Source organism: Carcharhinus amblyrhynchos, chromosome 9 (genome assembly GCF_965287045.1).
Source record: "Carcharhinus amblyrhynchos chromosome 9, sCarAmb.v2.hapA, whole genome shotgun sequence".
In the NCBI taxonomy this organism is placed as follows: Eukaryota; Metazoa; Chordata; class Chondrichthyes; order Carcharhiniformes; family Carcharhinidae; genus Carcharhinus; species Carcharhinus amblyrhynchos.
The window spans coordinates 22,050,057-22,066,209 of record NC_137332.1 but is presented as its reverse complement, the minus strand read 5'-3'; the positions used below and the strand labels follow the sequence as shown (position 1 = coordinate 22,066,209).

Genomic DNA, 16,153 nt, shown 5'->3' with positions numbered 1-16,153 from the left:
CAAATACTCCTTCAAAATAGCTGAGACACTGGAAAAGTCTTCTACCAGGAAAGGAAGAAGTAGAGAAGGCAAACAATTAGATTGCCATTGTTCACTGGGCGGGAACCACATGGGAACCAGTTTTTAACAATCTAACTCATCCTGTCATTGTGATCTAAATGTAATCTGAGGCTGTCTGTCCATCAAGGTGAGACACTTAACTGTTTGAGTCATACCATGACACCACAGAAGAAGCCTCACCCTCACAATAAACATCACAATGAGATCAAACATGGGTTTGTAAGCATTGTAGATGTGAGGCAGGAGGCTGCACAACTAGTTTTTTTTATATACTGAAGATTTTATTTTTTAAAACAATGGATCATACTTTAATTATTAAAGAGAATTGAGCTTTGTCTTTTGACATGTGGATTTTGTAATTTAGATTGGTTTCTTCAGGAGTCCGAGTCAGTCTTTGGTTTGTTTAGCGTCAGTAACGCCATCTGGTACTTCCACAGTCATCCCGTCCATCCACTTCTTAAGGCAGATCTGGCAACCCAACCGAGATGTCTCAGTGAGACCATAGGCCAAGTCCAACAGATCCATTTCTTCATCAGTGATGCTATCCAGTTGCTTGTAGACAAGTTCTTCAAAGATTAGGTGACATGTGGAACAGGCCAACATTCCTTCACATGCACCAAAGCCATCAATATCCAAGTTATTTTCAACAACAACATCTAAGAGAGAATCGCCTAAGTTTCCCTCTGCTTTAAGCATCTCTCCATCACGGTTAACAAAGTTGACTGTTACTTTATCTTTTGAACTCTGTAGTTGGGCGGTTGTGCTCAGCGAATGTCGGTCCCAAATCCCGCTTCTGTTAGCAGTGACTCTGTTACAGAGAAGCAGCCCGTACTCTCCTCGCCTTCCACTCTGGGAACTGCCTGGGCCGGAGTACCCGGCACAACCAGGATGCCACAGTCGCTTCAACACTGCACTCTGGGAAGTCAGCAGGAATCGCCGAATGGCCGCAGTCACCATTTCTGCACTGGTCACTTTCAGTTTAAATGAAAAAGATGGAAGGGTACAGACTATTATTTCTCTGATTGCTCCAGGAAAGAATCTGATCAATTAGAAGAGCTTAGGAAGTTACTTTGTAAGGGGAGCAATGTCAATGTCAACAACAGGTAGATTAGACAGGAGGCTACGGATGTTGTTAACTTGTGTCATAATTTGTGAGTGTCATAACAAGAAATGTGATCTGGAGACCCACTGAGTTAATGCAGGGTAGGGTGGATTAGTTGAAGTTGCTGTGAGCACATATTGTTGCAATGCAAGCAACTAGTTAACATCATTGGTAGGAGATAAAGAATCCCATCACCCAATACACCCTGGTCTCTGGGATTTGATCACGTGTACATTCTAGTGCAGTAAATCATTGTGATCTATGTTAAGCCCAAGAATGTTTATCAAACACAATTTCATAGCGGTGTGGCCCCTCTAACTGGCTGAGTCAAATTGTGATAGCACAGAGCAAATTTCAAACTCACAATGCTCATCACTGAAATCAAATATCACGATAGATTTGCAATGTGTGAAGTTGTTGAATACAGGAAGCTTCACAATCATTTTAGGTGGAAAAAATGGAGTTGCACTGAAAAGTGGATGTTTTGTTTGGAATCATGATTGCCCAGCACTACCAATCTACGGGTTTGGTGTTTAGGCACTGTCCTTTCAGCTATTTAACATTCCTAGCATTGTTTGAGATATTGTGCGAAAACGATCAATATTTGTCAGATACAGTCCATAGTCCCAGACAGACAGTTATCCTCAGCTACCTGCCTACTGGAAATCAGTAATTCTGCTCAAGTAGAAATGCAGCTTATTGTTTGAGACTGAAAGAGATGAGCGTGATCTCTGGAGGACTGTATGCGAATGGCTCGATGATTTAAACCAGTTTACGTTGTGAAGGCAGTGTGAGCCAGGGCACCACCATCAGTTGATGGATTCCATGGAAAATTACACTTAACTGAAAAGTTTGCATCTATTGTAATTGGTGAAGGATATTAAAACTTTGGTTAATATTGCTGAACATTTGGATGGAATCGTTGAATTTGTTAGATATATAAACTTAGACATATTTCTAATCAAAGGGATAAGGGGATATGAGAAACAGGTGGGAGGTGAATTTGAGACCAGGGAGAGATCAGCCATGATCTGACTGAATGGCGGAATAGGCTTGTCTACTTCTGCTCCTAACTTCTATGTTCCTATGTCATTGTCATGAGTAAGTCTTCCATGTTATTCCTCGTGCTAGTATTTCCTTGAATCCTGGTTTTTGATCATTAAACACCTCCATTCTTGGATTTTTTTTTTTGGAATCACGATTGCCCAATGCTGCCCAATCTTCGAGGCACTGTTCTGTAATTACATTCAGCTATTTAACATTCCTAGCATTGTTTGAGGTATTGTGCGAAAATGGTCAATGTTTGTTAGATACAGTCCATAGTTCCACAGAGACATTTATCCTCAGCTACCTGCCTACTGGAAATCAATAATTCTGCTCAAGTGCAAGTAGAAATACAGCTTATTGTTTGAGACTGAAAGGGATGAGCATGATTACTAGCCAGTATATTTGCTTAGTACAAGGCTGACAGCAAATGTTGGGGGTGTGCACTAAAAAGCCTGAGATGGGGAATAGAGGTTGCGATTCTCCCATTGTGACCCGCAACTTTCCTGGTGGGTCGCGATGGGAGATGCGGGTCTGCGGCCTTGAACAGGGATTTGCGAATGTGTTGGGAACGCACGCGGGAAACCTGCGGGAGGCAGTAAAGTCATTTAAACCTCTTCTGCATGTATTTTAAATATGTATATTTGTTCATTATACGGACCTTTCAGGTCCTGACTGATCTCCCATCCCCCCAGGAGTACTTAGTTCTGGCGGGGTTCAGACTAGCTTCCCACGTTTGGAGAACTAGCAGGAGACCCCACTGGAATGAAGGTGGGGGCACTAGTGGCCCTGCCCCAGGGGGTCAGGCGGTGGAAGGTTGGTGGCCCCTGGGCATGGGCACCCCAGCAGTGCCAGTCCATGCTTCCAGTACTGCCCAATGGGCAAAGTGCCCATGCTCAAGGGATACCTTGGCACTGCCCACTGGGCATCGGGCCCAGTGACAGGGCCTACTGTGGGTGTGGCCTACTGTGGACAGGGCCTTAGGGGCAATTGGTGGGGTAGGGGGGTCCACTCTGCAGATAGGATCAGTCTGAGATGGAGGGGGGACAGAAATTGAGGCAGGCTGGGGGTGAAGGGGGTGGTCGGCCAGTGGGATGGGGGGATGGCAACAATCCAATGGGAGGGTCTGAGCCCGGGGGGGGGGGCGGGGGGGGTGTCTGCAGGGGGAGGGTCTGCTGGGGTGAGGGGGGGGGGAAATCGCCACTGCTGAGGGTGGGGCCTGGGCATCGTGGGCGCTCCAGGCCAGGGGAGATGTCAGGGCTGGCCCAGGATTGCTGTGGGGGCCACGATCAGGCCATGGGGGGGAGGGGGAAACTGGAGGGGGCAGCACTGTAGGTGTGTCCCAGGCTGGCCAGCAATTGATCTGGCCAGCAAATGGGGGGTTGACAGTTTGGGGCCACTGCGCATGTGCAGAGCTCCAGAACTGTCAAACTCTGGTGCGAATAGGCCCCGCTCCCCCTGGGATTTTAATGAGATTTACGACTGGGACCTCTGCAGTGCACAGAGTGCGGAGATTCAGGGGAAAAGCTGAATTGACAGAACAGTCGTGGCTTAGAACAGTTTTCCCGCCAATTCAGAACTTTTGGGAGATTCGTCCCCAGAATTTCTGGATGGATGAATGAACTTTCACCAAACAGCTTTCATGCTCCATACTTATTTGTAAATGTTGCTGTGAAGAAGAAGCTCTTTGCCAAATACAATTTCATCACGATCGAAGCAACTTCAGCCATAGTGTGACCTGACAGATATTCTCACCCTCACAAGGCGCTTATCAGATCAAACATCTCAATAGGTTTGTAAACTGGGTAAATGTGAGGCAGGAAGCTGCACAACCCAGTTTAGGTGAAGGAAATGTAGCTGCACAGATATACTTTATGGGCTGATCGCTTGGTGACCGAATGCAATCAGCTGGAAGTTCTGAACAGGTTTACTTTGCAAAGTGAGCATGAACAATATAATCAATCCATAGAATAGATGGAATGTTGTGGATATTGGAAAGTTTGTCTCAACGTGGTTATCTTGTAATTAGTGAAGGATATTATAAGCTCTGTTCATATTGCTGGCTCAGTAGGATGGAATAGTTGTATCTGTTGTCATGAGTGTATCTTCCATGTCATTCCACATGGTAGCTCAAGTGCCTGGACCCAGATCTCTGATAGTTGATCAATCCCACTCTCAGGTCCTTTCTTGGGTGTCTCTGACTGACCAGTGCTCCCAGTCTTATTTTAAGTTTTTAAGTTTATTTATTAGTGTCACAAGTAGGGCTTACATTGACATTGTAATGAAGTTATTGCGAAAATCCAGTCGCCACATTCTGGCGCCTGTTCGGGTACACTGAGGGAGATTTTAGCATGGCCAATGCAGTCGCCACACTCTGGCACCTGTTCGGGTACACTGAGGGAGATTTTAGCATGGCCAATGCAGTTGCCACACTCTGGCGCCTGTTCGGGTACACTGAGGGAGATTTTAGCATGGCCAATGCACCCAACCAGCCTGTCTTTCGGATTTTAGTGATCATGCACTGATATGTAAAAATATTCAGCTGCTTAACATCATTGTCATTGTTTCAGATAATCCAGAGGCTGAGCTATGATTATTGATGCTTGACAAATTCTCTCTAAAGTCCCAGACAGACATTTAAACACCATGAGCTGAAGTAAAGAATCTAGCTATCGGAGCTGTGTCCTTAGACTGTATCTATCAAACATTGATCAATAGAGGCCAAACTCCAGGGTATTCAAACAATGATGCTAAGTAGTGAGGTGGCACAGTGTTACAGCACCAAGGACCCAGGATTGATTTCTGGCTTGGGTCACACTGTGTGGATTGTGCACAATCTCCTTGTGTTCACGTGGGTTTCCTTAGGCGCTCCAGTTTTCTCCCGCAGTCCGAAAGATGTACTAGTTAGGTGGAATAGCTATGCTAAATTCTCCCACAGTGTACCCTAACAGTGCCAGAGTGTGGCAACTAGGGGATTTTCACAGTGACTTAATTGCAGTGTTAATGCAAGCCTACTTGTGACACTAATAAGTAAACTTAGCTGAATATAGTTACCGAACAGGGCATGGGCACAAAAGTCACAGACTGGTATTGCTAATCTGTCAAAGACTCCAAGAAAAGACCCAAGACTGTGATTAACGATTAAGAAACAGACTCCAGGCAACTGTGTACCTATGAGGAATAACATGGAAGATGTACTCGTGACAACAAATACAACTATTCTAAGGTGCAGCAATATTAACTGAGTTACTAATAATCTTCACCAACCACAATATAAGATAACCATGTGGAGACAATCTGACTTGCCAGTTTGGTGCTCATGTTCTGTTCTGTAACTACATTCAGCTATTTATCATTGGCGTTGTTTGAGATACTCTGGAGTTTGGATCAAATAATCAATGTTTGATAGATACAGTCTAAAGTCCAGGTAGGTATTTACCCCCAGTGACAGGTTTATCTATTGAAACTAAGAACTCCGCTCAGTTGAGCATGGAAGTGCAGCTTGTGTGGGAATTAAACAGACCAGTGTGATTACTCTACAGTGTATTTGTCTATTTTCTCACTGAAAACAATATCCAACAGATGGTGGACATAGAATTATAGATTCCCTACAGTACAGAAAGAGGCCCTGCGGCCCATCGAGTCTACACTGACCACAATCCCACCCAGGCCCTACCCCCATATCCCTACATATTTACCCACTAATCCCTCTAACCTACGCATCTCAGGACACTAAGGGCAATTTATTGGCATGGCTAATCAACATAACCTGCACATCTTTGGACTGTGGGAAGAAACCAGAGCACCTGGAGGAAACCCACGCAGACACGAGGAGATGTGTACTGCAAAGCACTGAGGTGTGGCAGTGAGGGGTTTAGGGGTGCTGGCTTCTTTCTGGTTTGATGAATGAGGTTTTACCAATTTTTAAAAATTCATTTATGGGATGTGGGTGTCGCTGGCTGGGCCAACATTTATTGCCTGGTCCTAAATGTCCTCATTTTCAGAAGGCAGTTGAGAGTCAACTACATTGCTGTGGCTCTGGAGTCACATGTAGGCCAATCCAGATGCCAGATTTCCCTCCCAGAGGACATTACTGAACCAAATGGGTTTTTATGACAATTGGCAATGGTTTCAAATGATTTATTGAATTCATGTTTCATGATCTGCTGTGGTGGGGTTCAAACACAGGCCCCCAGACCTTGCCCTAGTACTAGTCCAGTGACAATATCACAATGCCACCATCTTCCCGACATGCATAATTATTTATAAATAATGCAATAGGCAGTCCCTTAAATGAAGCCCAGGGTTGTTTGCCAATCACATTTCATCATGATCACTGAGGGGCCAAACCGTGACATCGCAGGGCAAGTTACAGTGAGAGAAATCATCACAATAGGTTGGCAAACTATATAAGCTGGAAGAGGAGGTTGCATGGCCAGTTTTAGTTAAGGAAATGGATGTGGACAGATGTACTTCCTGGCTGATATCTGTGTGACTGAATGAGATAAGTAGAAGATGTGAACAAGTTTACTTTGCAAAGGGAGTGTAAACAATGGTAATGAAGTGAACTGTTGGATTCAATGGAGGATTGCTCATATTGGAAGGATTGTCTCAACTTGGTTATCTTTTAACTTGTGAAGGGTAGAATGGCCTCAGTTAATACTGCTGCACATTAGGATGGAATAGTTGTATTTGTTGTCACAAGTAAATCTTCCATGTTGTTCATCATGGGTAGACAGGTTCGTGGAGCCTGAACTCTGACGGTTAATCAGACCTATAGTCAGGCCCCTTGGTGTCTCTGATTAACCAGCTCTGTCAGTCTGAGTTTAGTGCTTAGGCACTGTTGTGTAACTACATTCAGCTACCTAAATTCATTTGCATTGTTTGAGATCTTCTAGAGGTTGGGCAAAAGTTAAGAGTGTTTGATAGATGTTGTCTAAAATCCCAGGCAGACATTTAGTTTAGTTTATTTATTAGTGTCACAAGTAGGTTTATATTAACATTGCAATGAGCTTACTGTGAAAATTGCTCAGTTGCCACACTCTGGCATGTGTTTGGGTACACTGAGGGAGAATTTAGCATGGCCTGTGCACATCTTTTGGACTGTGGGAGGAAACCGGAGCATCTGGGGGAAACCCGCGCAGACATGGGGTGAACATACAGACCCCACACAGACAGTCACCCAAGCTGGGTATTGAGCCCGTATCCCTGGCGCTGTGAGGCAGCAGTGCTAACCATTGTGCCACTGTGCCACTTTCCTGCTATAAATTAGAGCTTAAAGAAATTGGTTCATCTTTCCTGGCCATTTTCTTGGCAATAACTTGTTGAAAGATCTTGGCTCCAGCAACATATCTAGCCCAGTAAGAATTTAATTCTGCTCCAACTAAGGATCGCAACATCACTGCTTGGCTGTCCTGCCTCTGATCCCAAGGCAGAGTCAATGGATCTTGATCATTGGTATCCAGCACCTCTGATGATCTGGAAGTAATTCAAAATAATTTGGACATTGGAGCCATTGTTTACCAGGAGAAGGATGGCATGATGGCACAGTGGTTAGCACTGCTGCTGCCTCACAGAGCGAGGGACCTGGGTTCAATTCCCGGCTCAGGTTACTGTCTGTGCAGAGTTTGCACATTCTCCCTGTGTCTGCGTGAGTTTCCTCCAGGTGCTCCAGTTTCCTCCCAAAGATGTGTAGGTTAGATGGATTGGCCCTGCTAACCAAGGAGGTTAGCTAGGGTAAATGCATGGGGTCATGGGAATAGGGCCTAGACTCGATGGACTCAATGGCCTCCTTCTGCACTGTGGGATTCTAGGAGAAATGGAGAGAAATCCCATCACCATTACCCGCTCTTATAGAGCTGTAGCCACGTGGAAACCAGTTTTTAACAATCTAACTGATTCTGCCATTGTGATCTAAATAAAATCTGACAGTCTTTGTCCAACATTTACATCAATACAAGACAATTAGCTTCAAATTAGTGTCAATTAATGTCAAACAGTGACATTAACAGATCAAGCATTACCCTCAACAGGAGCATCACAGTGTGATCAGACGTAACTGAGTTCCTTTGAAACCAAAGGCTGTACATCCAGTTTAAATGAAAGAAATGGAACAGCTGTTGTTATTTGTCTCCAAGGACAGAATCTGATCATAGAATCATAAAATGTACATCACAGAGGTAGGCCCTTTGGCCCAAACTGGTTTATGCTGAACAGAAAGCCCATCCACGCTAACCCCATTTTCATGCATTTGGCCTATATCCTTTTAAACCTTTCCTACCCATGTATCTGTCCAAATACCTTTTAAATGTTGTCAATGTACCTGCCTCAACTGCTTCCTCTGGCAGCTCATTCCACATACGTACCACTCTCTGTGTAAAAAAGCTGCTCCTCAGGTTCCCATTAATTTTTTCACTCTTAAGCTATGCCCTCTAGTTCTCTATTCCCCAACCCTGGGAAAAAGATTGAGCGCATTCACCCTATCCATGCCTCTCATGATATTATACATCTCTATAAGATCACCCCTCAGTCTCCTACACTCCAAAGAAGGAAGTCCTAGTCTGTCCAATCTCTCCCTATAACTCCATCGCTTGAATCCTGGCAATATCCTTGAAAATCCCTTCCATACTCTCTCCAGTTTAATAACATCTTTCCAATAGCAAGGCGACCAAAACTGAACATGATACTCCAGGACTCACCAACGTCCTGTACAACTGCAACATAACTTTCCAATTTCTATTCTTAGTGCCCTTACTGATGAAGGCCAGCATGCCAAAAGCCTTCTTTACTGCCCTATCTACCTGTGACTCCATCTTAAGAGAACTGTGCATCTGAACTCCAAGGTCCCTCTGTTCCACAATACTTCCTAAGTATCCTACCTTGAAAGTCCTACCTTGATTTGACTTTCCAAAATGCATAAATGGATGGATAAATGTTGTGATTAACAATCCCCTAGTTAAAACTCAAGGCTGTTTCCATCACTATCAAGGTACCTTTAACTAAACAATCAAACCTTGACATCATGGAGCAAGTCTCACCCTCACAATGAGCATCACAGTGAGATCAAACATCACAATAGGTTTACGAATCGGGTATGTTTGATACAGAAGGCTGCACAACCAGTTCCAGTGAAGGAACTGGAGCTGCAGAGATACATTTCCTGGTTGATCTTCCTGTGATTGAATGTGATTAGCTGGATGATTTGACCAAATTTACTTGGCTTCTTCTCCTCCTTTGGTGATCACTTGCTAACGAGTACGATTGTCCACTAAGAAACTCTGTGTCATTGGTCATGAATTCTGTGGCAGCTCGATCCTTCGCATCTTTGAATGCACACTGGACAGTTGTTCGGGGAGGTGGATTCGGTCCTTGTACTCTAGATCACTGGGATTCCTTTCTCTGACTCTTTTCCAGCCCTCTACTCTTGTTGTTGGGTGTCCTTGAAGAATTATATCCCTTCAATCAGGAGGTTCCTCCAAGCAGGTCTCTTCTGACCAAGGATCTCCTATACATTGATGTCTATATTGATTTAAGGTAAGCCTTCAGCATGTCTTTGATGTGGTTCCTTTGTCCTCCTTTTGTTTGGGAGCCTTTCCTGAGCTGGAAGAAGAAGACTTGCTTTGGTAGTAGGGATTTTGAAATCCTAAGCACATGGCCAGCCCAGTGGAGTTGGTTTTGGATGATCAAGGCTGGAACCACCTTCCACCAGGAAAAAGCAAAATGGAGGAGATAAACAATCCCATCACCATTGCCCACCCACCATGTTCATTGGGCTGTAACCATAGGGAAACCAGTTTTTAATTGTGCCATTGTGATTAAAATGAAACCCAAGGTTGTTTGTCCAATGCTTACATCAATGTGAGACATTTAGCTGGTTGAGTCACACCAGGACATCACAGAACAAGCTTTACCCTCACAATGAGCATCACAGTGAGATCAGACATCACAATGGCTTTGTAAAGTGTATATATGAGGCAGGAGGCTGCACAACCAGTTTAAATGAAAGAAATGGAAGTGTACAGACTATTATTTCTCTGATCTCGCTAGGATTGAATCTGATCAGTTAGGAGAACTCAGGAAGTTACTTTGTGAAGGGAGCACGACGAACGTCAATGTCAACAACAGGTAGATTAGATAGGAGGCTGTGGATATTGTTACCTTGTGTCATTATTTGTGAATGTCATAACAAGAAATGTGGTCAGTAGACCCATGAATTTGATGCTGGGATAGGGTGGATTAATTGATGTTGCTGTTGTTACGAAATTTTCAATATCGTTGCACATATGCCATCTTGGATCCTGTTTACTGCTGGTGACGCAGCCCCACTCTCAGGTAATTTTCTGTTCTCTAGGCTCCTGCTAGTCCTTGGATTTGGTGTTCACCCCCAATTCTACAGATGTATAAAGTACCTAACACTATTAGTTGGAAACAGAGAAGTTGTCCATTTCCCACATACCTCATTCCCTGCAAGATGATCAGATGTGCACTAAGTTTTTGTTCCCTCAATGATGGTCAAGGATTTTTATCAGGCACACCTTCAGCAAAAATAAAGGCAAAATACTGTTGATGTTTGATCCAGCATCCACAGTATTTTGCCTTTATCCTAGTGTTTAACTCACTGCTGCTTCTGTTCCAGGAAAGCCTTCCCTGAGGAGGTACTGCTCTCCTCTCTGCCCCAGTTCTGATGAAGGGTCATCCAGACTCGAAGAACAGGATTTTCCAGCCCCACTCGTCCTGAAACCACCCAAAGTCAATGGACTTTTCCATGGTCTGCCCCTAGTCCGCTCCAATTCCTGTGGCAAGCAGAACGGGAAAAGTTGGCTCTATTCTGTCTCCACAGATGCTGTCAGACCTGCTGAGTTTCTCCAGCATTTTCTGTTTCTGTACAAGTTCATCAAAGTTTGGCTCCTCTAACTGGTTGAGTCAAGTTGTGACGTGAGGGAGCAAGCATCAACTTCACAATGAGCATCAGAATGAGATCAAACCTGTTAATAGATTCATGTACTTGATAAGTACAATGCAGGCAGCTGCATTAACAGTTTAAGTGAAAGAAATTAAACTGGTTAATCCCAAGGACAGAATGTCATTGGCTAGAAGGTCTGAGCCAGTTTATTTTGTGAAGACAGTGAGGGCAGTGGCAAAACCATCAATTGGAAGATTCAATGGAAGATTGCTGAGATTGAAAGGTTTGTCTCTATAGGCATGGTGGCACAGTGGTTAGCACTGCTGCCTTACAGTGCCAGGGACCCGTATTGATTCCAGCCTTGTGTGACTGACCGTGTAGACCCTGTGTCTACGTGGGTTTTCTCTAGGTGCACCGATTTCCTCCCACAGTCCAAAAACGTTCCGGTTAGTCTTGATAAATTGCCCCTCAATGTCGCAAGATGTGGATGTTAGGGGGATTAGTGGGGTAAATGCATTGGATTGCAGGAATGTAATGGGGGGTGGGTAACATGTCTGTCAGAGAGAGTCAGTGCAGACTCGATAGTCTGAATGGCCTCCTTCTGCACTGTATAGATTCTATGGATTTATATGGTTACCTTCTTTTGGTAATTGCTGAAGATATAACAAACCCAGTTAATATTATTGCACATTAGGATGGAATATAGCTGTATTTGTTGTCATGAATCAATCTTCCATGTCATTCCTCATAGGCAGTCTGTTGCCCGAAGCATGTTATCCTGATGGCTAATACCCAGCCTGGGAGGGAGCATTAAGTTATGAAGAGAGCTTGGATAGCCATGTGTTGTTTTTGTTGGAGCAGAGAAGACTGAGGGGTGACCTGATTGAGATTATGAGGGGCATGGAAAGGGTGGATAGGAAGCAGATGTTCCCCTTAGTTGAAGGGTCAATTACGAGGGGACGCAAGTTACAGGTGGGAGGTTTAGGGGGGATTTAAGAAAAAAACGTTTTTACTCAGAGGGTGATGATGGCCTGGAATGCACTGCCTGGGATGTTGGTGGAGGGTGGGATACCTCACGTCCTTTAAAAAGTATCTGGATGAGTACTTGGCACACCATAACATTCAAGGTTATGAGCCAAGTGCTGGCAAAGTGGGATTAGGTGGGCAGGTCAGGGCATTTCATACGCCAGTGCAGACTTGTTGGACTGAAGGGCCTCTTCTGCATTTTGTAGTATTTTGTGAATGTCACTGGCATTGTTTGAGATATTCTGGATGTTGGCCTGCAATGATCAATGTTTGCTAGACACACCCTGAAGTTCCAGCAAACATTTACTCCCAGCTACCCCGATTTCGACTAGTAAACCAGTAACTCTGCTGAAGTGCACCAGGAAATGCAATTTGTTTGTTTGAGATTTAACCAAAGTAGCACAATTACTGGAAGATTACCATGCTGAAAACAATACCTAATGGTTGGTGGAGGTGTGTATTAGGATACACTGAGCTATTGCAATGAGAGATTTGGGGGAACTAGAATTTTTGGATGGAGGAATGAAGTTTCCCCAACAGCCTTCATACTACATAATTATTTCTAAACATTGCTATGGGCAGTCTGCTAATTGAAGACACAAAGCTCTTTGCCAAACACAATTTCATCACTACCAAGGTATCTTTAACTGACCAGCCAAACCGTGACATCACAGAACAAGTCTCACCCTCTCAATGAGCATCACAGTGAGATCAAACATCACAATAGTTTAGCAAACTGGGTGAGTTTAAGGCAGGAGACTGCTCAACCAGTTTAGGGGTGGCATGGTGGCACAGTGGTTAGCAATGCCGCTTCACAGCGCCAGGCACCCAGGTTCAAATCTGGCCTTGTGTGACTCTCGGTGGAGTTTGCACATTCTGTCCGTGTCTGTGTGGGTTTCCTCCAAGTGCTTCAGTTTTCTCTTTTGGTCCAAAGATGTGTGGGTTAGGTGGATTGGCCATGCTCAATTCCCCTTACTATTAGGGGGATTAGCAGGGTAAATACATGGGGTTATGGGGATAGAGCCTGGGTGGAATTATTGTTGGTCCTGGGTGGGATTGTTTTTGGTGCAGATTCAGTGGGTTGAATGGTCTCCTGCTGCACTGTAGGGATTCTAAGATAATCTATGATATTGTAGGAAGTCAGGGATCTGGCTTACTGGCCCGACCTATCTCATACTGAATGTGATCAGCTAGAAGATGAGAACAAGTTTACATTGTGAAAGGAGTGTGAGCAACAGTAACCTCATGAACCGGTAGATTCAATGAAGCATTGATGATATTGGAAGGTTTCTCTCAACATGTAAGTTGTGAAGCACATTATAAATTTAGTTAACACTGCCACACCATAGGATGAAATAGATGTAGTTGTTGTCACGAGTAAATCTTCCATGTCATTCCTCATGGTATTCTGATATCTGGAGCCTGATCTCTGATGGCTAAGCACTCCTGATCTTTGGCCTTGCCTGACTAACTTGCCCTGCTGGTCTGAGGCAGTGTCATGTCACGGCATTCAGCTATTTAACATAATTGGCATTGTTTGCGATGTAGTAGTTGGACAATAATTATTAATATTTGATAGACAATGTCTAAAGTACCAGTCTAATATTGAGCCCCTGCTATATGCAATACAGAATAGAGCTTCGCGGAGCTGGTTCATCATCCCTGGCCATTTTGTTGTCAGTGACTTGTTGAAAGATTTGTAACAATGAATATAGCCCAGCAATAATTAGATTCTGCTCCAACTAAGGTTTGGCTCTCTTGCCTCTGACTCTGCACTGCTCTAAGCCCAAGAAACACAAACACTACTTCAAAGTACGTTGGAACATTGGACCCTCCTTCACCAGGCAAGAGAAAAATGGAGAGAAATCCCATCACCATTGCCCACCCGCCGTGTTCACTGGGTTGTAACCATGTGGAAACCAGCTTTTAATAATCTAACTCATTCTGCCATTGTAATCAACATGATGCCCAAGGGTGTTTGTCCAACACTGTCATCAATGTGAGACATTTAATTGTTTAGTCACACCATGACATCACAGAACAAGTCCTACCCTCACACTGAGCATCACAGTGAGGTCAGACATCACAATGGGTTTGTAAACATTTGAAGGCAGGAGGATGCATGACCAGTTAAAGTGAAAGAAATGGAAGTGTACAGATTGGTTATTAACTGCCTGATGTCTTTAGGGTTGAACGTGATTGGATTAAAGATCTGAACAAGTTACTTTTGGAGGGGAAAGTGAATAATGGTAACATTGTCAACCAGTAGATTGAAAGGATCATTCTGGATATTGAAAGGTTTGTCTCTAGACATCTTTTATGTTGCGAAGGACAAATTCAGTTAATGATGCTGCGGGATGGAATAGTTGTATTCATGAGTATATCTTCCACATCGTTACCTGTGGGTAGTCATGTCTCTGGTTGGTTTATCAGCTGCACTCTGGGCTTCATCCTTGGACTTGCTGACAGACCAGCTCTGCCAGTCTGTGAGTTTGGTGCTCATGCCCAGTTCTGTAATTACATTCAGCTACTTAACATCATTGGCATTGTTTGAGATATCCTAAGTTTGGGAAAAAGTTGGTAATATATGCTAAATCATCTGAAATTCTTGTGTAAACGTTTGCAATCTGCAAGTACAGAATAAGATTAATGAACTCTCTCCAATAGTATTTCTCTCGGCAAGGATTTGTTGAAATTCTTAGCTCAGGACAACATTGGAATCTCCCCCACAAAGAGAAGGGGGTGCAACGAAGACAGACAATCCCATTATCTCCTCACCATGTTCACTGGGTTGAAACCACAGGGAAACATACTTCTACATTCTGGGTCTTGCTGTAAATGTGATCTAAATTAAACACTTGTGGTGAAATTAGATTCTGCTGATAACGGCGACCTCGTGCATGCCCAGTTTTGAAGATGGAATTTTATCTCCACAAAAGCCGTATGTCAGTCCCCTACAATCAATACTGTCATGAATCTGTGGCAGGTAGATTGGCGAGGAGGAAGTGAAGTCGGTTTTCCCCTCTTGTTGATTCTCTCAACACTTGGCCACCAACTTGGTCCTTCAGCGCTTAGCCATCATTGTCAGTAGTGATGCTACTGATGGGCATTAATGTCCCATCTCTGGACTGCTCTAGGCACCTTTAATCATCATTGCTTCCAAATTGTGTTTAGTATGGAGCAGCACTGATACATCAACTGAGGCTGATAAAGAAGCAGAGAAAGAGAACTTTAGAGGGAAGTCCACAGCTTAGGCAAATGAAAGCCCATGTTTGATCTAAGCCATGAGACTTCATGGGGTCCAAAGCTCCTGTAACCCCACACATTTACCCTGCTAATCCCCCTAACCTACACATCCTGGGACACTAAAGGTCCATTCTGCACGGCCAATCCACCCAACCTGCACATCAATGGAATGTGGGAGGAAACAAGAGCGCCCGTAGGAAACCCACATAGACATGGGGAGAATGTGCAACACTGTCAGTCATCCAAGGCTGGGATTGAATCTGTGTCCATGGCACTGTGAGACAGCAGTGCTAACCACTCTGCCACCATGCCACCCAGTCCAGATTGGGAAATTATGGCAACTAAGGTCATTGGTTGTGTGGTAGCATGGCTCCTTTAAGGGGGTGTTCCATGAGGGTCTTGTGAATGGGCCAGACCCTGTGGAGTGTTGAGGCACGAAGCTGAACTAATCGAGTGCAAGGATGTTTATCCCAAGTCGAGGGGCTCCCTCAGTTGGAGTTAGGGGAATGTTGTACAATTGCATAGTTTATTCTGTCAAACCGTTTTTTTGTAAATACTTAAATAATAAATCTTTTATTACCTTGAGCCACATTGATTTAATTACCACATGTGTTTTCAGATCAATTGTGATAACTTGATGGTTTTACCATTATTGAAGGTAGCAGTTTTTCAGAGGTTTATTTAATTAACTGAATCCAAACCCACAAAATGCCATGGTAGGATTTGAACTCACCTCTCCTGGTTATTGAGCCCAGTGCTCTGGAAAATAAATC

The 16,153-nt window shown here is 44.1% G+C and overlaps 1 pseudogene; it reads right to left on the bottom strand.

Annotated features, from left to right (window-relative positions):
- Positions 1–447: 447 nt before the first annotated feature.
- On the bottom strand, positions 448–1,017 carry LOC145348263 (adrenodoxin pseudogene; annotated as a pseudogene).
- Positions 1,018–16,153: the final 15,136 nt, after the last annotated feature.